Below are 22,582 nucleotides of genomic sequence, written 5' to 3' on the forward strand. Positions count from 1 at the left end.
GAGTCAGAAACAAACCGGAGTCTGAGGCAGGCAGCGGGCTGTAGTGGAGTCAGAAGCAAACTGGAGTCAGAGGCAGGCAGCAGGCTTGTAGCGGAGTCGGAAGCAAACCGGAGTCAGAGGCAGGCAGCGGGCTGAAGCGGAGTCAGAAGCAAATGGAGTCAGAGGCAGGCAGTGGGCTGAAGCGGAGTCGGAAGCAAACCGGAGTCAGAGGCAGGCAGCGAGCTGAAGCGGAGTCAGAAGCAAACCGGAGTCAGAGGCAGGCAGCTGGAGGTCAACAGGAACGCAACTGGAAGTAACTAAGAAGTTGGGAACCTCGTTGCAAGGTGTTCAGGGAACGTCTGAATGCCAGTTATATCGGGAGCCGGGCGTGACTCAGCCGCGAGGGCGGGGCCGGGCTTCCGGGAGCTGGGTGCACAAGAAAGACGTTCTCGCGCACGAGACCGGAGAGGAGCAGGCCTGCAATGGCAGCCGCCATGTGGGAAGAGAGAGGCCACCGGGGCCCGGACCGGGCGGAATCCGGCGACTACTGGAGCGGAGGTAGGCGGGCCTGAGCCCTATCAGGAGAGGGGCGGTTGGGACCGCAACCCTCCTGGTACTCTGTGGTTAAAGCAGTCCCTCTTTAATTTGGGGGCAGTAATGCCCTTTTATCATTACTACTCTGCAAGCTACTACCCTGAAAACTTTCTCCCCTCTCCCTTTTCCTGATATGATGGCATTTGTTGAAGTGCACTGCCTGCTGGAGGATTGGATATTACAAATAAATGTATTTAATAATACTGTAACTGTATCCTTCTCACCAGTGTATGTGTGCTGAGCTGTGCACACTAATGATGGCTATTTCCACACATAAAATATTGTTACACACTATACATACTAACAGAACCAAAAAGGTTAGCAGCCTTGTAACATTTTTCTCTTCAGTCTGAGTGTGTACTGCTCATTTCACTGGTGACCCGAAACTAAAAAATCACTAGCATTACTTCAGCTGCAATCTCTACACTGTGTTCCATCCTGACCCTTCCCAGTGAAGAAATAAAATCAAAATCAGCAACAGTGTACTGCTTATTTTTCTGGCACAGTGAGTCCACTGCTGCAAAGAGAAGATCTGAAGCAGGCCTTTACCAATGCTAAATCCAAAATTTGTTTTATAAATCTATTGAGAGTTTCTACTAGAGATGTGAATCGTGTCCTCGATCATCTTAACAATCAATTTCGGCTGGGAGGGGGAGGGAATCTTATTGTTGCCGTTTGGGTGTGTAAACTATCTTGAAAATCGTGAGCCAACCCCCTAAAACCCACCCCCGACCCTTTAAATTAAATCCCCCACCCTCCCGAACCCCCCCCAAATGCTTTAAATTACCTGGGGATCCAGCGGTGGTCCAGAACGGCAGCGGTCCGGAACGGCCCCCTCAATTGAATCCTGTTGTCTTCAGCCAGCGCCATTTTGCAAAATGGCCGCCGCAAAATGGCGGCGGCCATAGACAAAAACGATTCAACGCAGGAGGTCGTTCCGGACCCCCGCTGGACTTTTGGCAAGTCTTGTGGGGGTCAGGAGGGCCCCCTCAAGCTGGCCAAAAGTTCCTGGGAGTCCAGCGGGGTTCAGGAAGCGATTTCTTGCCGCAAATCGTTTTCCGTACGGAAAATGGCGCCGGCAGGAGATCGACTGCAGGAGGTCGTTCAGCGGCGGTCCGGAACCCTCGCTGAACGACCTCCTGCAGTCGATCTCCTGCCGGCGCCATTTTCCGTACGGAAAACGATTTGCGGCAAGAAATCGCTTCCTGAACCCCGCTGGACTCCCAGGAACTTTTGGCCAGCTTGGGGGGGCCTGACCCCCACAAGACTTGCCAAAAGTCCAGCGGGGGTCCGGAACGACCTCCTGCATTGAATCGTTTTTGTCTATGCGGCGGCCATTTTGCAAAATGGCGCCGGCTGAAGACAACAGGATTCAATTGAGGGGGCCGTTCCGGACCGCTGCCGTTCTGGACCACTGCTGGATCCCCAGGTAATTTAAAGCATTGGGGGGGGGGGTTCGGGAGGGTGGGGGATTTAATTTAAAGGGTCGGGGGTGGGTTTTAGGGGGTTTTAGTGTGCCGGTTTTCTTGCCCTCCCCCTTCCCCTGATTTACGATTTTTTAACGATAAATCGGGGGAATTGGTATTGTATCGTGGCCCTAACGATTTTTGACGATTTAAAATATATCGGACGATATTTTAAATCGTCAAAAAATGATTCACATCCCTAGTTTCTACTAACACGTCCTTTTCTGCCAAGAGCTAGATAGGAAATACAGACTTCTTCTTGCATATGCTCTGACTTTAAGACATCAGCATTACTTGATCCAGTTAGCAGCTAAAGGCTTGTTTAGTAGGATGCTTCACTGTTATTTGTCATCTGTGTAGTTTCCTTGCCAAATTGTCCTGACTCAGTTCTGACCAAGGTTGTGAGGTCACACAGGAAAGAGTTGGTTGCAGTAGTTACCAGTTACTTTTTTTTTGCTCAGAAGTACACAGCCATAGACTTGAATGTAAAACATTAAAGAATGAGACAAATATTTTTTGTTTCATTCATGAGACCTCTCCAATCATTTTGGGGGCCCACAAATGAAACAAAAATAGACCCATTCATAGGGGTAAATTTTAAAACATTGCGTGCGTCCGTGTGCGCACACTACCCGGCACACACACATGGATGTGCGATTTTATAACATGTGCATGCTGGTGCACGCATGTTATAAAATTCCAGGTCAGCGCGTGCATGGGGGGGGGAATATTTTTGCATTTATGTGCGGTGATGCATCTGGGCCTTTCCCAGTTCCCTCCCAGTCCGCTTCAATTAAGGAGTGGACTGGGAAGGAACTTCCCAACCCCCTAGCCTGACCTCCCTTCCCCTTCCCTATCCTGCCCTCTGCCTATCTCTATCCTAAACCCCCTCAAAATCATTAACTCACCTTTTGTGCCTGCTTCTGAGCAGGAGCAAGTTGCGCACGCCAGCACCCTACCGGCACGCGATCCCTCGGCACAGTGGCAAATGGCTGCTGTGGTGGGCGCCTCTAGCTCCGTCCTGCCCCCAGACTGCCCTGCCCCCCAGGCCACCCCTTTCACTAACCTTGGGACTTACACGTGTCCCGGGGGTTTATGTGCATGGCTGGGCCTTTGAAAATTGGCCCGGCACGCATACATCCCCGGGTTTTACACGCATAGATGATTGAAAATCTGGCCCATTGTGTTTTACCCATTTGTTCAAACAAATGCACATCTCTATTCTAGAATTTTTGAAACGATCTTAATATTCCCCCTATTGGATTGGAACATTCCTAGTCCAATGATAGGAATGGAAAGAAATGATGCATTCCCTATGCTAGAACAATGATTTATTTTGAGTTAAGGATAAAGAACCTTACAAATGTATTATGTTATTCCAGTAGAAGGGTACATCTACAACTTGTTTGTTGATATTTATTTATATTCATAAGAAAATAATGAATGGAATATTTTGGTGAATCTGTCCCCATATGTTCTGTGCCATCAAGAATCAGTGATATCAAACACAGCAACATAAGTGTCAGTTTAGATGATTTATTCTGAAACATAAACAGTTTAAGTGAATTCCTTAAATTGTCTTTTTAGTTTGAAATGAAGATGCAGGAGGTAATTTCATGGTGTCTTTGTTCCTCTTCTGGGATGTGATCAACATCTTTTCCTTTACATCCAAAGAAAACCAACTGAAAATCTGATGACAGATTGACATAAGTAAATCATTTTAGAATTATAAGAAAGATATCTTTCATGATTCATAGGACGATTTATTGGATGATCCCAATATAAATGATGTGCAATAAGTTTCATGATTCAACAAGAATTAGTGCTCTGCTCTGAAATTATTGCTTCCAGTCAGGTTGTCTGTACATGCTTTATCAATATCCTGTTAATGCTTAGCCCCTGGTTCTCATTCACTATTTTTAGTGGATCAAACCATTTCTCAGTGGAACAGTCTGGGGGAGTACTTGTTTGAACTACAGTACCTATTACTGAACAAATATCTCTTATTTATTTATTTATTTATTTATTTATTTATTTATTTAGAGTTTTTCTATACCGGCATTCGTGATTAAGAATCACATCATGCCGGTTTACATATAACAAGGGGATGTGAACACAGAAACGGAACATTAACAAGTACAAAGAGTTCATAAAGTTACATTACAACAAGGTTAATATAACTGGGGAGAGAATTAGAGTAAGATAACCGAGCAGTTAGGATTTAACTATTTATATTATATTGTGAAGTCTCTTATAAGATGTTGCTGTCATTCAATTAGGATCTGGGAAGGCTTGCTTAAATAGCCAAGTCTTAAGCCTTTTTCTGAAAGTAGGTAGGCATGGTTCTTTTCTCTTGAATATCACAAAGAAGTTCATCTAGAAAACCTTACTAGAATGTTTTTATAGTGTTGCAGAGCTGTGTGTATCAGGGATTTAAATGTCATCCTTCTGGGTAAATTCTCACATCAGATATGTTAATTAACTCCATGCTGTCAAAGACATTTTGAACCATTCTTGGTTATTTAAATTTCTGGAATTTTAGCCAAATAATATGAAATACATGGTTATGAATGTCTGCATGCTTAAAGCTTTCACTTTAAAATATAGGCCTGGCTCAGCATGTCCTTGTTGGCTTGAATTTAATTTAATGGCTGTGTATGAAATCTGCATGAGATGGGAAACCCCCCAGCTCTCTTTTCCTCAGCTGAAATGTGTTTATACAGTGAAGTTATGGAAAAATGGTTATTCATGAAAAATGCTCATGTTCTCCAAACACTTTTGTCACTAACAAAGGCTGAGAAGAAAAGCTTTTGAGAAGAAGATCCAATGGTGTCTACTATTTCCATCTCTACGTACAAATAGCCTTTTAAAAACAGCAATCTCCTAAAACACAGCAAATAAAAATGTAGGAATTAACAAAGAGTAAAATCTAGAAAAGAAGGCAGTGTCAACCATGCTCCCCTTAACTTTACTTGAATCACCATTTTGCCCGAACAAGCAGAGTCACTAAAGTGTGTGGTGGGTGAGATTATTCAGAAAGCTGTTTTTTTGCTGTATATTTATGCAGACGATATGCAGATCTTGGTTCCCTTGGAGATGGATCGAGATGAATGTTATCAGAAATTGGGAAATTTTCTGAAGTCTTTGAAAGATTGGTTAAATGAGAATACATTGGTTTTAAATTCTGATAAAATAAAGATTTTGTATGTAGGAAATGGAAAGGTTGAATTTTCTCTGAAATTGATGGGTGTGGAAGTTATCCCGAAGAAAGAAGTGAGATCTTTAGTAGTTAAGTTGGATTCAGCATTATGAAGAAACATATTGTGCATTTAGTGAGAAATAGCTATGTGAGGATTAAACTGATAAGTCAAAGTAGACCTTTTTTGGATTTTGTGATGTTGAGGCTGTGGATTAGGCCTTGGTCCTCTCATACATAGATTATTGTAATGCTTTATTTTTGGGACTCCCAGTGAAAGTTATGCGGATTTTGCAATTGATTCAGAATACAGTGGCCCACATTGTGACTGGGAGTACTAGGAGGACTCCTGCTGACCCTCTATTAATGGATATTCCCTGGCTCCCAGATGTAAATTTAAAAATATTTCTTTGGCTTTTAAAACACTAAGAGGAATAGGTTCAAAGCAGCTGGAAAATTGTTTGAGCTGGTATAAGCCCAGTAGAAATTTGATATCAATGCTGGGGCAGTTATTGACAGGACAGGCGGTCAAAGCGTTGCATCATTCTCACCTGAAAGCTAGATCCTTTTCTAGGATGGTTCCTTAGTTGTGGAATAACTTGCCTTTAAGTTTGAGAGAAGAGATGGATTTGTTCAAATTCAGGAAGGCTTTAAAAACGTGCCTTATGAGTAGTTTGTAGAAGGAAACATTGTTTTATATGGCTGATATGTATTCAAACTATGTAATTATGAATTACTTAACTATATTGTACTTCTAAAGTATGTTGTACATTGCTTAGAAAGATTTCATTAGTTAGGAGATTAGCAAATGATTTTCAAATAAATATATAAAATAGCATTCTAAGATCATCTATAGGAGTACAGTCATTAAGATGATAAGATGCAGAGTACACATACTTTAAAAGGACTATACTAAGGGGCATACAGGTCTTTAAATAGGTGCATGTTCTGCATCTTTAACTTCCCAAAGTGCAAGGGTCTGTTAGCACGGAGGAGCCTCCACCTACAACAATGCATAATGATCCTTGGGGCCCTTAGCTCTTCTCTCCTATCTCAACTATGTAGATATGTTAATGTTTGAAGTGTCACTAGATGGCATTATTTTGAATTCAATGGCAAGGCCAGTAAGGTTCCTTCCTGCACTGAAGACTTAGGGGTTGACTAGGTTTTCTGCCCATTGACAATTTAGGAGCTTTGCGTAGGGGCATTGTAATGAGTAACACAGGAATGACATTTGCAAAGGGAGAAAAAAACATTAAGATAATCAGATCTATATCTCTCTAAGTTCTTCTTGTTTAAATTACCAGATCTTAAAAGGAAACAAAAGATGTTTCATGAGGCCACCATTTTAGAGCACTTTATCTTAGCTATAATACCAAGGCCTCTTGTAATTCAATAGGAACAGCAAAACATCTGTATGTAGAAAGAGTTTATGTGCCTTCTTCAGAAACACTACTAATGCAAACAGGGATGAGCAAACCATTTAAAAAGAGAACCATGAACCAATTTGATGAACCCAGTATAGAGACAAGCCAGAATTTGGTGCCCAAGGCACTATGTTGCCTGTGCCTAAATCCGGCCATGGTTTTAAGCCTGATATCATTTTACAACATATCATATATAATGACATATAAGTTCATTAGAAACATTTTTATTATTGTATACAAAACATGTTATCAAAATTCTTCAAAAAACATTTAATTTCTATTCATCGTTGGATACATAGAGTAAATAACAAATATTCATCATAAAAGCACATTCATACACACAGTCATACTAATAAAAAAATTTTCTTTTAGAAATTCTATATAACAATACAGTTGTTCCACTCCCTCTTTACAGCATTGTATTTTTCTTAGTTCTATTTCACAAATTCATACTCTCAACATGTTTCGTCGTTCAATCGGCTTCTTCAGGGGAGCATAATACACAGATCTTCAAACATTTCCTCCACGAATTCATCCAAATGTATCCACACTCAATTTTTACAGTGTCTTACTCTTACCGTATACAAACCAAACATATTGTCTCCACAGTTTCACCTTTATCTCTTTTATAATCATCAAAACGCTCACCACGAGACTCCCATTTTTCACGGAGTCCACATCTTCAAAATGCTTTTACTGTTGACTTCCTTACATCAATGACGCTCAAAATTCAACTTTCCCAAGCACTCAGCGTTCTCACATAGCTGTTTTCAAAAAGCGGAGCCGATTGAACGGCGAAACATGTTGGGAGTATGAATTTGTGAAATAGAACTATGAAAGAAATAAAATGCTGTAAAGAGGGAGTGGAACAACTATATTGTTATAGAGATTTTCTAAAGAATTTTTTTTTTAATAGTATGACTGTGTGTATGAATGTGCTTTTATGGTGAATATTTGTTATTTACTCTATGTATCCAACGATGAATAGAAATTAAATGTTTTTTGAAGATTTTTGATAAAATGTTATGTATACAATAATAAAAATGTTTCTAATGAACTTATATGTCACTATATATGATATGTTGTGCTAGAGTGTGTGATATATTTCTTATATAATTGCCATTATTTTTAATCTGGTTGATATAATTTTACAGCACTTCTGAGGGAATTCTGCATCTCTGAGTAGCAATTCAAATGCAATACAAAAAATGTGATTGTATTGTGCTTTGATTTTAAAATATTGATTGTGCACTGAATGTGCTGGAGGTTGGCTGTTTGGCTATGAGGAGGTAACATTTGTAAATTGTAATTTGTGGTCAACTATTCTGCATTTGGTGATGGTCTTTGTGTGTTCTGCAAAATGTGAATGAGGCGAGCTGATGTATTCTGCTAGTGTGTAGGGATCTGTAGCAGTCTTGTGTTTTCCCAACAGGAGATGTATTTTTGTTGTAGAGCCCGGTGTAATCTTTGCATTGCTGCTTTTTCATAGGTAGAGTTGCTGCTGTGTGAAACTTGCGAGTTAGTATTGCTTTGGTATGGCAGGATTGACATTTGCTGCAAATGTCCTGAGTGTTTTTCTTTTTGCAGGATTTTGTATTATTTCACAATATGCCTGGTAGTGGAGGGAGTTTGTGTTACCAATACTTAGATGACACCAGAATTTCTTGTATAATGAGGTGTACAGAGAAATATCCTGCACTGCCCCTGTTGCTGGAAGGGTCTGTGTATGTGGAACTGTGTATATATTTACAGAACTGGAGGTACAGGATTTATATTGGATTTGTCTTGCACATACATTGACATGAAGGAACCTCACACATAAGACAGGATACTGGATGTTGGGTATGAGCTCGAATTTATTGATAGTGCTCTTCTTAATACTTGCATTGCCAAAGAGCTTCTTTCTGAAGCTTGTATGGCAAGGGGGCAGAGCAAGGGGCGGGGAAAAGGGGGGCAGCACAATCATTGTTCGCACAGGGCAGCAAAAAAGCTTAGCACTGGTCTTGGCAAGGCTGTAAGGTTCACCTAGGATACCAGGACACCAGCCCTGGCTGCACTGGCTCCACAAGAGAAAGCAGGATTCCATCTGGAGCTGTGCTACTTTGAGTTAGTGGCTCTCCCCAGTCTCGGCCAGGGCTTAATTTTCTCTTTTTATAAGCCCAGGGAACAGTATTGATCATGTCCCTACCAGTATTGATCATGTCCCCTGGAGTTGGTAGGCAGAGCTGAGCCTGGGGAGCCATAAAAGCAGCAGACTATGTAGCCTGCAGACAATAGGAATGCACTAGAATGGTGGGAGGGTTGCAGAGAAGTGGAGGCAGGCTACAGACACAGGAAGGAAAGGGGTAAGCCAGGAGGAAGTGCCTATGCAGTGCTGGGGAGGCTTCTGTCTGAGGTGACTGTACTGAGCTCTGAGAGAAGCAGCCGGCTGTGGAACCAGCGAGTCTCCTAGAGAATGGGATTGGGAAAGAAAGGGGGCTGCTGCAGAACGAGGAAGGGTTGGCAGCAAGCCAAGAACTTTACACTATGATGCAGTACACTGGATGCGCTCCCTCTGTGAGCACATAAACAGCAGTACAACAGTAGCATGTCAGAGAGAGTGTGTGTCTGTGTCAGAGAAAATGGGAGACACAGACAAGGTGTGTATGGGTGTGTGAGAGAGAGTGTGTATGTGGGTATCTTTCTCTCTGACACAGGCACACACACATATTCTCTTAGTGTGTGGGTGTGTCTTTGTGTCAGAGAAAGAGTATGTGTCTTTGAGGGTATCAGTGTATATGTGCCAATAAAGTTTCTGCAATCTAAAAATCTGTCTGTGATTGAGCATGTGTTTGTCTGACACTAGCTGGAAGTTTTGTTACTTGCAACTGGTTCGAACCAGACTGGGAATCCAGGATATAGCTGTATAAGAGATAAAAGCAGAAGGAATGGGGGCTGCAGCTCTGCTTACCCCTGGTCTAGAATGTGCTGAACTTCTTAGTTATTTAGGAAAGATGAAGTTTATTTTGGAGACGTTTTGGCTCAATTCTACCAGGTTCCAGGATTGACTTGGTGTGCTTTTGGGACCCCCACAAGACTTTGGGAGCTGCTTTCACCATGTGCCCTAGGGAAAGTGCATGAGGGCATCAGAAATCCCATGGGCCATTTTTAAAAAAAATCCCCCAGGCTGATATTTTCCTGCAATCTGCCCCTGCTCCTTTCCCAGTCCTAGTCACTTTTCTCTTCCACTTCACTCCTGCTCCTCTTCTCATCACAACCCGTTTCCTCTCTCCCAGCTTGTATCCTCTTTTCCCTTCTCTCAACTACTGTCCCCTTCTCACAACTCATGTCCTCTCTCTCAGCTCTCTGCTATTCTGCCAGCCCCTCTCACCCTTACAGCCTGCTGTGACTAGGCCTCTCCCTCACCCACAACTCCTCTTCCAGTCCATATTACCTCCATCTCTCTCAGCCAGAATTCCCTGTCAGTTCCAGCCAGTATCCCCTTTTACAACCATCTCCCAACAGTTCTCTCAGCCCCTCCCCCACCCTCCTTATAGCTCATCTGTCCATCTTTTCCTGTCTAGGCCTTCTCTCAGCAGCTCCCCTATCTCCATTGTACCTCAGGAAGCCTGTCTATCTTACCCTGCTGCTGCTCTCTGGTTCCCCATTGGTCAGACATTCCTCAACCAGCCAATAGGCTGCAGGGGAAAGCGGGTATAGTAGATGAGAAACAGGAGTGCAGTGTCTGCCCTTCCCTAAGCCTTTTGGTCAGTAGGCTGTAGGGAGAGGCAGGGTTAGAAGCAGGGAGAGAGAAGCACTTCCTTTCTGCTTCTCCTGCAGCATGGACCTCTCAGCTTCCATTCCATGGAGTGTAGGAGATAATATTGGGGGTGCTCAAGCAGCCACAGAGCTGGCATCTAAGAGTGCAAGCACCCTGTGTCTTTAGTAAATCCCATGGCAGATCGATAAAATGTGTAGTATTTTTATGAAATGGTGAGCATTAACTAATGGCCCTTAAGCTCCATTCAATGTCTTTCTTAAAATCAAGCTCTTAGGATATAAGTTCTTGAGACAGGACCATTTTAGCCATGGAATTAACTTGTGCAGAGCTATGTGCACTAATGTAACAATACAATAATAATTATTATTACTTTTTATTACAATTTATGGTTTTTCAGAGGACAGACTTCTAGCTGAACTTTGGTAAAAAAAATCAAAGTTTTCTTCAGGAACCCCTATGGCTTTGTATATTATGAATGCTTTGGACGCTTAAGTATAATGCAAAAGCAGAATCTTTCTCTTCATTGAGCCAGCAGTGATATCCACACATAGCAAAGAAACTTTGAGGTGCTGACAACACCCTTACAGAGTCAATTATCCTTGAAGGGAAGCCCTTATTGCTGGCTTCCCAGCTTCTCTGGTTCCTTAGGGTTACATTCCAGTTATGCCTACCTCTATTCATGTGTAGACTGTGACTCGGTGCACAGCTGAGCTATTTTATGTGCTCCAACCTGTTTGGATGTCCTGCAGGACTCAAAGCCATCTCAGATTAAAAAAAAAAAAAATTATTCTAGAATCAGAGATTGGGTACTCAAATGCTTTTCCTCCAATATAGATTCCCTTTTTTCAGGAAACTGAGTTTGTCTTTCCAGGTGTCAGTAAAATGACACAGGAAAGGCATAATAAATTTCTGCGGTTATGGGAGAGTGCTGTGGCTATAGGGGTCAAGTATAGACTAAAATGTCCATGTGAATGTTTAATACTGTATCAAGGTGTGCAGTATTCTGTTTTACCATCCCCAACAACTGGAAGTAAGGTCTAAATGTACTGAGTTCTGGAGGGAATTGTGGTCTGTGGCCCCTGATCAAGAATCATCGCTGCAATGGCTGGGCTAGGGAAGGTTATACAAATAGGGGAAATACCACACAAATTATGACACAATTATCTAATAGCAGCAGATTCCAATTGAGCTAGAAGCCCCTAAAATGCTATCTGCATAAGCCAAAAGAGATCTATTTTGTGTTGGATCATAGCTCCCTGCCATGTTAGCTAATCTGAAGAAACAGCATACCTAATTTAAAATGTTCCTTAGGACTATTTTCTTGTCGCTTACTTCCTTGCCCCTCTGCCATAATTTAACATAACATAATATAGTATTGATGGCAGAAAAAGATCAAATGGTCCATCTAGTCTGCCCAGCAAGTTTCCTATGGTAGCAACTGCCACTTCATGTAGGTTACCCCTGTGCCTTCTGTTAAGGATAGAAACTGCCACTCCATGTAGGTTATAGGGATGTGAATCGTTTTTCAACGATTAAAATTATCGTCCGATAATGTTTATATCGTCTTAAATCGTTATAGAACACGATACAATAGAAATTCTAACGATTTATCGTTAAAAATCGTTAAATCGTGTTAGTGCGCACTAACTCGAGTTAGTGCGCACTAACTCCCCGTTAGTGCGCACTAACTCGATTTAGTGCGCACTAACTGAAAATGATACAAATAAACACTTTCCAGGTCACTGAAGGTCAGTTAGGAATGAATATGTGTTCCTATTGGCTGGCTGCCCTCTTATCTATTGATATTACCAAGGTTACCACTGAGGTGATGGTTGAGGGGATGGGAAATGGAACTGGAAACTAACGAACACCAACAGAAAATGAAACAAAGTGTTCACACTTCCCAGGTCAGTAAAGGTCACTTAGGAATGAATATGTATGTATGTATTCCTATTGGCTGGCTGTGCTCTTATCTATTGATGTTACCAATATGGTTGGGGGGATGTGAAATGGAAACAGTTGGAAGCTTGACAAAAAAAGTAATGTAATGATCAGCACTCACGTGACTAGAACTTGTTTGTTTATTATTTTTGTTAGCAGGCACCTGAAATGCTAGTGCATGTTGAATTTGCCAATCACTGTGCATTTTAGAAAGGTGGTCCTGGCTGGAACTGTACACAGTTCAAATATATGTAATTGATTGTTGGTAAGTGTATTTTTTAAGTAGCCACACTGGCACCAGTATGATTACTTTTCCTCCTACTTAACTCACTAGCTCAGCTTTGTAAGAAGGGCTTCTCTGCTTGTGTGTTGTTTTTGTTTGGTGTGAGGAGAGCAGAAACATCAGATCTTTATTCAATCTACTACAGTCATCTCTTACAGTGTCCTATCCCTATTAATACCAGGAGTGTTGTGATCTTCCTGCACACAGTGCCCTAACCCTGATACCAGTCTGAGACAGCTCCCTCCCTGCATTACTAGTGAGAGGCTGGCTTCACAGACAGGGGGGAGCTGCCTGACCCTCACTCCTGACTTCCCCCATGTCCCAGCTAGGGAATGGTGTGTGGGTGAGGGGGGGGGGGGAGGATGGTGAAGTCTGAGACAGCTCCCTCCCTGCATTACTAGTGAGAGGCTGGCTTCACAGACAGGGGGGAGCTGCCTGACCCTCACTCCTGACTTCCCCCATGTCCCAGCTAGTGAATGGTGTGTGGGTGAGGGGGGGGGGGGAGGATGGTGAAGTCTGAGACAGCTCCCTCCCTGCATTACTAGTGAGAGGCTGGCTTCACAGACAGGGGGGAGCTGCCTGACCCTCACTCCTGACTTCCCCCATGTCCCAGCTAGTGAATGGTGTGTGGGTGAGGGGGGGGGGGGGAGGATGGTGAAGTCTGAGACAGCTCCCTCCCTGCATTACTAGTGAGAGGCTGGCTTCGCAGACAGGGGGGAGCTGCCTGACCCTCACTCCTGACTTCCCCCATGTCCCAGCTAGTGAATGGTGTGTGGGTAAGGGGGGGGGGGGGAGGATGGTGAAGTCTGAGACAGCTCCCTCCCTGCATTACTAGTGAGAGGCTGGCTTCACAGACAGGGGGGAGCTGCCTGACCCTCACTCCTCCGGGGTATTGTGATCTTCCTGCACACAGTGCCCTATCCCTGATACCAGGGGTGTTGTGATCTTCCTGCATGCAGTGCCCTATCCCTATTAATACCAGGAGTGTTGTGATCTTCCTGCATGCAGTGCCCTATCCCTATTAATACCAGGAGTGTTGTGATCTTCCTGCATGCAGTGCCCTATCCCTGATATCGGGATGTGTGCAAGAAGATCACAACACCCCCGGTATCAGGAATAGGGCACTGTGTGCAGGAAGATCACAACACCCCCAGTATCAGGAATAGGGCACTGTGTGCAGGAAGATCACAACACCCCTGGTATTAGGGATAGGGCACTGTGTGCAGGAAGATCACAACACTCCTGGTATTAATAGGGATAGGGCACTGTGTGCAGGAAGATCACAATACCCCTGGTATCAGGGTTAGGGCACAAGTTCTAGTCACATTGACTCATCACATTACTTGTTTTGTCAAGCTACCAACTGTTTCCATTTCCCATCCCCCATATACTGTCAGTAGGAAACTTGGTAACATGAATAAATAAGAGGGCAGCCAATAGGAATACATATTCATTCCTAAACTGACCTTAACTGACCTGAAAAGTGTCAAATTGTATCATTTTCAGTTAGTGCGCACTAACTCCCAGTTAGTGCGCACTAACTCCCGTTAGTGCGCACCAACTCGAGTTAGTGCGCACTAATCGGAAAAAACGATTTTTAACGATTTTTTAACTAAAAAATCGTGCCTAAGACGATTTTCTTGCCCTGCCACACGATTTCTATCGTTAAGACGATATGGAAAACGATTCACATCCCTAGTAGGTTATCCCCGTGCCTTCTGTTAAGGATAGAAACTGCCACTCCATGTAGGTTATCCCCGTGCCTTCTGTTAAGGATAGAAACTGCCACTTCATGTAGGTTATCCCCGTGCCTTCTGTTAAGGATAGAAACTGCCACTTCATGTAGGTTACCCCCGTGCCTTCTGTTAAGGATAGAAACTGCCACTCCATGTAGGTTATCCCCGTGCCTTCTGTTAAGGATAGAAACTGACACTCCATGTAGGTTACCCCTGTGCCTTCTATTAAGGATAGAAACTGCCACTCCATGTAGGTTATCCCCATGCCTTCTGTTAAGGATAGAAACTGCCACTTCATGTAGGTTACCCCTGTGCCTTCTGTTAAGGATAGAAACTGCCACTCCATGTAGGTTATCCCCGTGCCTTCTGTTAAGGATAGAAACTGCCACTTCATGTAGGTTACCCCTGTGCCTTCTGTTAAGGATAGAAACTGCCACTCCATGTAGGTTACCCCCGTGCCTTCTGTTAAGGATAGAAACTGCCACTCCATGTAGGTTATCCCTGTGCCTTCTGTTAAGGATAGTAACTGCCACTCCATGTAGGTTACCCCCGTGCCTTCTCTTAAGGGTAGTGACTTCCGTTCTGTGCAGCCATCTGCCAGTAAATCTAATATATAGAAAGTTTTTACCACATTTTCTAATATGCCTCTGTGGTGTCGCCTCCCACAATTTAGTTAATGTCACCAATGTTGGGTGCCTTAGACTCATTGCCTGATCCATGAACCGAATTATTTCTGAGGAATCTCTGGACGAAGACAAAGAGCTGTCAGAAGACAAGCTAGATGAAGACAATCAGCTCTACCTTGCTTGTTTCTGTTTAGCCCCTCCCAATTTACCCAATGCCTCAGTGCCTCTTTCACCCTTCACTCACCTGACCGAGCAGACTTGGCACTGATGATCTCTGCTACTTCATGAGCACTGACACTGCGCTCCCATTCTGTAGACTCTGTTTACAAATCTTGCTTTTTTCAAGCCTTCTGTTGCAAAGTCCCTAGTCTTGCCTCCTGCTTTTGCTCCTTTAATGCCCCCATGCCCAGTTACCTTGCAGGAGCATTCCTGGGTCTGGGACCAAAATGGCAGGAACTCCCCTTTAGCAGACTCTGTCAGTCCATGCATGCTTGAGATCTGGTGCTTCCATTTGGGAAAGAAGGGGTTAGTGGGTGGTATTTCCTTCCCTTCACCCCAGGAAAATCTGAAAAAACAAATGGGACTGTGACAAGGCTGGTAGTATTTACATGTACAAATTTTATTTGATTGCACGACTATGCACATTTGTACAAGATATCGACAGCACATTTGTTACTTGAGGGTATTTGTCTCAGACAACACTATATATATTTGTGAAGAAATGCAACTGGGCTGGTGGGTACTGCCAGTCGTTGAGGTTCTTAACCAACCAGAGGTCTTTATGGTCTCCGCTTGGGTTAAACCATAACTAAAAAGGCAAAAAAAGGAAATGTATGTACTCTACCAATATTCACAAGCCTACCTCTAACCTACCACCTCAGCTCTTCTGAGGGACAGACGTAGCACAACCTCAGGGGAACTGCAAGGGAGAGTGGTCTGGGCCCATCAGCACATTAATGCCAGCAGACTAGGACTCCACCCTCCTTGTTTCTTAAGGAATTCAATAAAAACTAATTTAATCTGGCTTGTATAAAAAATATTTAGAGGTCGATATTCAAAGGGGTTTATCTGGATAACTTTTTGAATATCTTTGTTGCTTATCTGGATAAATCATATCCAAGTAAGTCATTATCCAGACAAAATGTATCTGAATAATTTGAAAGCATTTTGGAGGTGTTCCAGGGTGGTGCTGACTTAGCTGAATAACTTATCCGGCTAATTCTGGTATTTAGTTAGCCAAATAAGTTATTTGGCTAAGTCTACCCATGCCTCAGAGCAGGGGTAAAGTTATCAGGGGATGTGTTCCCACATAACTTTAATTTAACTGGCTATATTCAAATGATATAGTTGGTTAAGTGGTGACTCGAAAGAATAAAAAATAAAAGCCTAGCTGACCTGCCAGCCTGATTTCTTACTCTCCAACCTCAATGAAACAACTGTTGGATATTATGCCTGATCTCTCTCTTTCTCCCCAAGCACGCAAAATGTACCACAAAAGTAGTGGGGCCTATAGGCCAAAGAACCTCCCTCCCCACCAAAATAAATTAGTAAAATAAATTTTGAATGTAGGCTCCCTACTGAAGCCCACTCTCTCTTTCCACCTTAAGGACAACTCACAATATCCTGCCCCACCTGGAATCCCTCAGATAGCTTTTCAGCCACTGGGAATTTGGTACAAATATCCAGTTTCTGGCTCAGTTACCAGCATTTTTGGCAGCATGCAGAAGGGCATGTGTTGGCCTTATGGCGAGAAGGAGACAGTGCCAATATTCAAACATAGCCAGTTAGATTTTAAAACAATCCAGCTACTCTTACCTGGATAACTTTATTTAAGGATATTTATATTGATGAATGTCTCTGATATCTTAACCAGCTAACTTTGGTTGGACAAGTTATTTATCTTCTTTTTTAAATATTGACCTCTTAAAGATTTACTCACAACATTACCCATTTATATATGCATATATCTTATTGTGAAAACATAATTATGGCTGAAAACAAGCATGGATTATGCACAAAAAAACAAAGAGAATATCTGTCTTATAGAAAAAGATAAATTGGAAAGCATAAATATGTACCTTATGCCTAGGGTCCTTTGTTTTTTATTTACTTTTTCCTGGGAATTTCAATAACAAACAAATCAGTAGAAAAATGACTTTTCCATTGATTTTTCTCCTGTATTATAATAGTCATTTTTCCACTGATTTTATTTTTGTTATAAAATTGAAATTCCCAGGAAAAATAAAATAAAAACTGAAAACACAGAACCCTATTTATATCACAAGACAAAGCCAAGCTCACCATTGTCTTAAGTGCGCAGAGCTGAGATAACAATGTATCAACATCACTGAATAACTATTATTTATTGTACAATCCACACATAGGTATAAATTATTATGTCCTCAAAAAACAAGTTATATAGTATTTTGGAAATGTCTGCCAGATTTTAAATACAGTTATGTTCTCATGCCATTGTGTAAATATACAGATTAAGAAAATCATCCAGGACCTTCAAGGTCTTTAACCGCCCACAGAGAAACCAGATCCAACCTTTCCTCAAGTATAACAAATGATCTCAGAATCCAAAGATGCATACAGTTAAAGATTAGCACTGAATTCAAATTATAGGGAAGAAATAGTCATAGTGGAGTAAGGAATCAGAGTACAAAAGCACAAACATCAGGTGATAATAACCACAAATACCATCTTAATGAGGTGCTCATTGAAACAGAGTATTCTAATTTGGAGCTGAATGATTTTCCATATATTCTTATACCCACAATCAATATTCAAATTGAGATGTGGAACCAAGAAATCTAAAAATTAATTAGTACTTGAATCCAGAAATATGATGATTAAGAAAAGCAAAAAATGTATGCTATGTTTTCTAATAATTTTTGCCTAGCTTCATCATTCCATTATATTGATGAATGATGAGCTGCGAAGAAAAAAGAGGCAGGGGGGTGATAGTGTGCACCGGGTCGCATTGCAGTGGTGCATTTTCACCCGCCGCAGTTGCGGTGTGGTGCACCCTGTCGCCTCCATAGCATCCCCGTGAAAGGTGGTGTTATTTCCGGTGCTACTGCCAGCGATAATGTCTAAAACATTATCACCCGCAGCACTACCGGAAACTTTTTTTTCCTAACCCTGCCCAAACCCCTCCCTAACCCCTCCCCTTTCCCTCATTTAAATTTTAACATCGCGATAAGGCTCTAACGCATGCAATAAGGCCACATTGACTTTTAAAGAATAACCCCCTTTGTTGGTCTAATCAGGTTGGTCTCGATCTCTTTTTTTCCACTTTCCCCTGTCAGTCGTTTCCTAAGTTCTTTTCTGTTTCTGTTTCTTCTCTTCCCTGTCTTCTTCCCTTCCTTTCCTTCATCTGACTCTGACAACAAAGATGTTCTGTCAGTGCAATTAATGTCTGTGAGAGACCCAGAAAAGATCATATACAGTAGCGAGCCTAATGATCTGAAAGACTCTTTCAGATCATTTGAGGGTGGAAACATACCTCAGAGCATGCAGGAAGAGAGTAAAAATATTGTTTAGCCAGGCATTTGGGAGCTGAGTACTCAATCTTTTAAATTAATGAGGGCAATGGAATTTAAGAATGCTCAGCGATTAGGGTCTTCAATGCAGGATTAATGTTGATGTGTTTGTGTATTTGAGATTATAAGATTTTTTTGACCAGTTTTTATACTCTGCCTAGAATGGCATGATAGCGAGGGCATCAAATGTTTTCAAATAAATAAATAATCTTTCTTTTTTTTAATCTTATTTTCTCCCTTAAGGGGCATGGAAGAAGCACTGTGAGATGTCTTAAAAAAAAAGAAAAAAAAAGATGCTGCCGCTTCCATTTATTCTGGTGTGATCTACAGACCTCTGACACAGACAGAAGAACTGGACAGAGATCTGGGCGAAGACATCCAAAAGGTTGTAAGGAAGAGAGAGAGAGGTGATGCTCAGCAGAGATTTTAACCCTACCAGAAATTGATTAGAATATCCTTGCTGCAGATTCTGTAGAAAGGAGAGATGTGGGTGCCCTGCAAGGGGCTCTGTTTAGACAAATGGTGATGGAACCCACTAGGGAAGGAGTGATACTGGATCTGGTATTCACAAGTAAAAAGTCGTATCTCGAATGTCCAAGTAAAGTGCCCACCTGAGTACCAGCGATCGAAAGACAGCGTGGTTTAATGTAGCAGCCAAGACAGAGAGAAAACACACGAAGACCAAAGTTCTGGATTTCAAAAATACATACAATATTTTTGGAAATATATCTTGAAGACGGGTTAAAAGATTGGGAGCAGAGGGGTAAAGTGGAACAAACACTAGACCAAATTAAAAGGAGCTATAATGAAGGCAACAAATCTTTATGTACAAAGGCAAATAAAAGAAAGAGGGAGACTGATACGGTTCACCAAAGAGGTGACTGCAAAAATAATAAATGCAAAAAGAGCAGCATTCAAAAAGTACAAAGGAACTCAAAAAGAGGAATACAGAGAAGAATATCTGGTAAAGCTGAAAGAGACAAGAAAAGAAAACATGAAAGCAAATGCTAGAGTGGGAGAATGGATTGCCAAACAGGTAAAGTGAGGTGACAAAACATTTTTCAGGCAGAAGGAAAGCCAGTGGTGATATTGTAAGACTGAAAAGAGACGAGGATCAATGTGTGGAGAAAGATGAGGAAATAGCAGAAATATTAAACAAATATTTCACTTCATTTTTCACTAAAGAAGACCATGGAAAAGGACCTTTGCTGGCTGACAAGGGTACAGATGTGGATAGGGTAGATACCACCCTATTTACAGAGGAGAGCATTTGGGTGGAACTAACAAAATTGAAAGGGACAAAGACCTGGGGCCAGATGAGATACATCACAGGAACCTAAGGGGGTCATTGTCTATCCCTATCACATGCGAAAAGTCCCTTTTTGCGTGGATAGGGGTGGAGTCGGGGCGGAATCGGGGCGGCGTTGGAGGCGGACGCTGTGGAAACTTCGCTGGCGGCGATAAGGTAAGACCCGTTATCGCCGCCAGTAGTGCGCCCAATAGCCGCACCTTTCATGGTGGTGCTATTCGGTACGAAAGCTGGCTTTCGCAGGCCCGCCCCCCTCTTCACCCCCCTGCCCCCCGTTACCACGGAATTCAAGAAGAGCTGTGCCGTAGGAAAATCCAGGCCCAAGTGAGCTAAGAGAGGTGCTGGTGGGTCCGCTGATCTGTTCAATAGATCCTTGGAAATGGAAGTGATGCTGTGAGATTGGAGAAGAGCAGTTATGGTTCTGCTTCACAAAAATGGTACCAGGGTGGAGGCTGGAAATTATAATCTGGTTAGCTTTACCTTGGTCATGGAAAAATTAATGGAGAGAAGAATCTGCTGAAGAAAAGAATAGTGAACTATCTACAGTCAAGCAAGTTGCATGGTTTTACTAGAAGAAGGTCATATCAAATGAACTTGATTGACTAGATAATTAGATCAAGGAAGAGCACTTGATGTGGGTTACTTGGATTATAGAAAAGATTTTGGTATTGTTCCACATAGGAGGCTCATGAATAAAATGAGAAGCCTAGGTGTGGGTCCCAAAGTGGCAGAATGGATTACAAATTGGTTGACTGGTAGATGACAGTGTGTATTTGTAATGGTAAATGGAACCTACTTTGAAGAGAGAACTCTGATAAGTGGAGTATCTTAAGAAACTTTTGTGAGTAATATTGCGGAGGGGTTAATAGGAAAGATTTATCTTTTTGCCAATAACACTAAGATCTGCAACAGAGTGGACACTTCTGAAGACTAGAGAGAATGAGAAGCAATCTAAGGAAGCTTGAAGAGTGGTTGGTAGGTTTGGCAGCTGGGATTCAATGCCAAGAAGAGAAGAGTCATACATATAAGGCACAATAATCCAAAGGGGCAGTATATGATGATGAGTGAGAGACTGATGTGCATGGGCCAGGTGAGAGACCTTGGGTTGATAGAGTCCTATAATCAGAAGGTAGCAAAACAATATGTCAGTGGCTAAGGCCAGAAAAATGCTGGGCTGCATAAAGAGAGGCATAACCAGCAGGAAAAAAGAGTTGATAATGCCCCTGTACTCCAGAACTAAACATAGTACCTGGAATACTTTAGATGTAACATTTCTGAATAGGGATAACCAGTACCTGGAGTACTATGTTTAGTTCTGGAGACCTTATCTTAAAAAGGAAAAAGACAAGATGAAAGGGTCCAGAGAAAAGTGACCAAAATGGTGTAGGGTCTGCACTTGAAGCACTTAAGAGATGAGACTGGAAGGCTTAAATATGTGTACCTTGGAGGAGAGGAGAGACAGGGGAGATATGATACATATTTTTAAATTCCTTAAATGTATAGATAATACACAAGAATCAAACCTTTTCTAATGGAAAGGAAACTGTAGAATTAGGGGTCATGATTTGAAACTCCAAGGGGGCAGATTCTGTCCTGGAAGAGGTGATGAAGGCAAGAATGGTAATGGGATTCAAAAGGTCATGAGATAAACACAAAGGATCCCCAAAGGCTAGGATGGAAATCAAGAAAAGGGGTTAACTGTTGTTACCTTTAGATGTAACATTTCTGAATAGGGATGACCATTACAAAGTGGCAGTTACTACCCTTAACAGAAGACACAGAGGGGTAGGATAAACTGCATGGGGGGTGACCTGCATGGAGGAGCAGTTACTAGAGATGTGAATCGTGTGATCGATCGTCTTAACGATCGATTTCGGCTGGGGGGGGGGGGGGGAAGGAATCGGATCGTCGCGGTTTTGTTTCTTTAAATATCGTGTAAATCGTAAATTGGGGGAGGGCGGGAAAACCGGCACACTAAAACATCCCTAAAACCCACCCCGACCCTTTAAAATAAATCCCCCACCCTCCCGAACCCCCCCAAAATGCCTTAAATTACCTGGGGTCCAGAGGGAGGGTCCCGGTGTGATCTTTTACTCTCGGGCCTCCAGTGTGTTGTAGAAATGGCACCGGCGCTACCTTTGCCCTGTCATATGACAGGGCAAAGGTAGCGTATGGCCGGCGCCATTTTGTACGGCAAAACGATTCGAGTGCAAGGAGGTCGTTCCCGGACACCCGCTGGACTTTTGGCAAGTCTTGTGGGGGTCAGGAGGCCCCCCCAAGCTGGCCAAAAGTCCCTGGGGGTCCAGCGGGGGTCCGGGAGCGATCTCCTACGCTCCTGACGTCAGGGGACAAAAAACAAAATGGCGCCGGCGCTACCTTTGCCCTGTCATATGACAGGGCAAAGGTAGTGCCGGCACCATTTCCACAATGCACCAGAGGCCCGAGAGTAAAAGATCACACCGGGACCCCCCCCACTGGACCCCAGGTAATTTAAGGCATTTTGGGGGGGTTCGGGAGGGTGGGGGATTTATTTTAAAGGGTCGGGGTGGGTTTTAGGGTTGTTTTAGTGTGCCGGTTTTCCCCCCCTTCCCCCGATTTATGATTTTTGACGATAAATCGGGGGAATTCCTATTAAATATTGCCTCTAACGATTTTTGATGATTTAAAATATATCGGACAATATTTTAAATCGTCAAAAAACGATTCACATCCCTAGC

The sequence above is a fragment of the Rhinatrema bivittatum genome, chromosome 9 (assembly GCF_901001135.1).
Source record: "Rhinatrema bivittatum chromosome 9, aRhiBiv1.1, whole genome shotgun sequence".
NCBI classification, from domain to species: Eukaryota; Metazoa; Chordata; class Amphibia; order Gymnophiona; family Rhinatrematidae; genus Rhinatrema; species Rhinatrema bivittatum.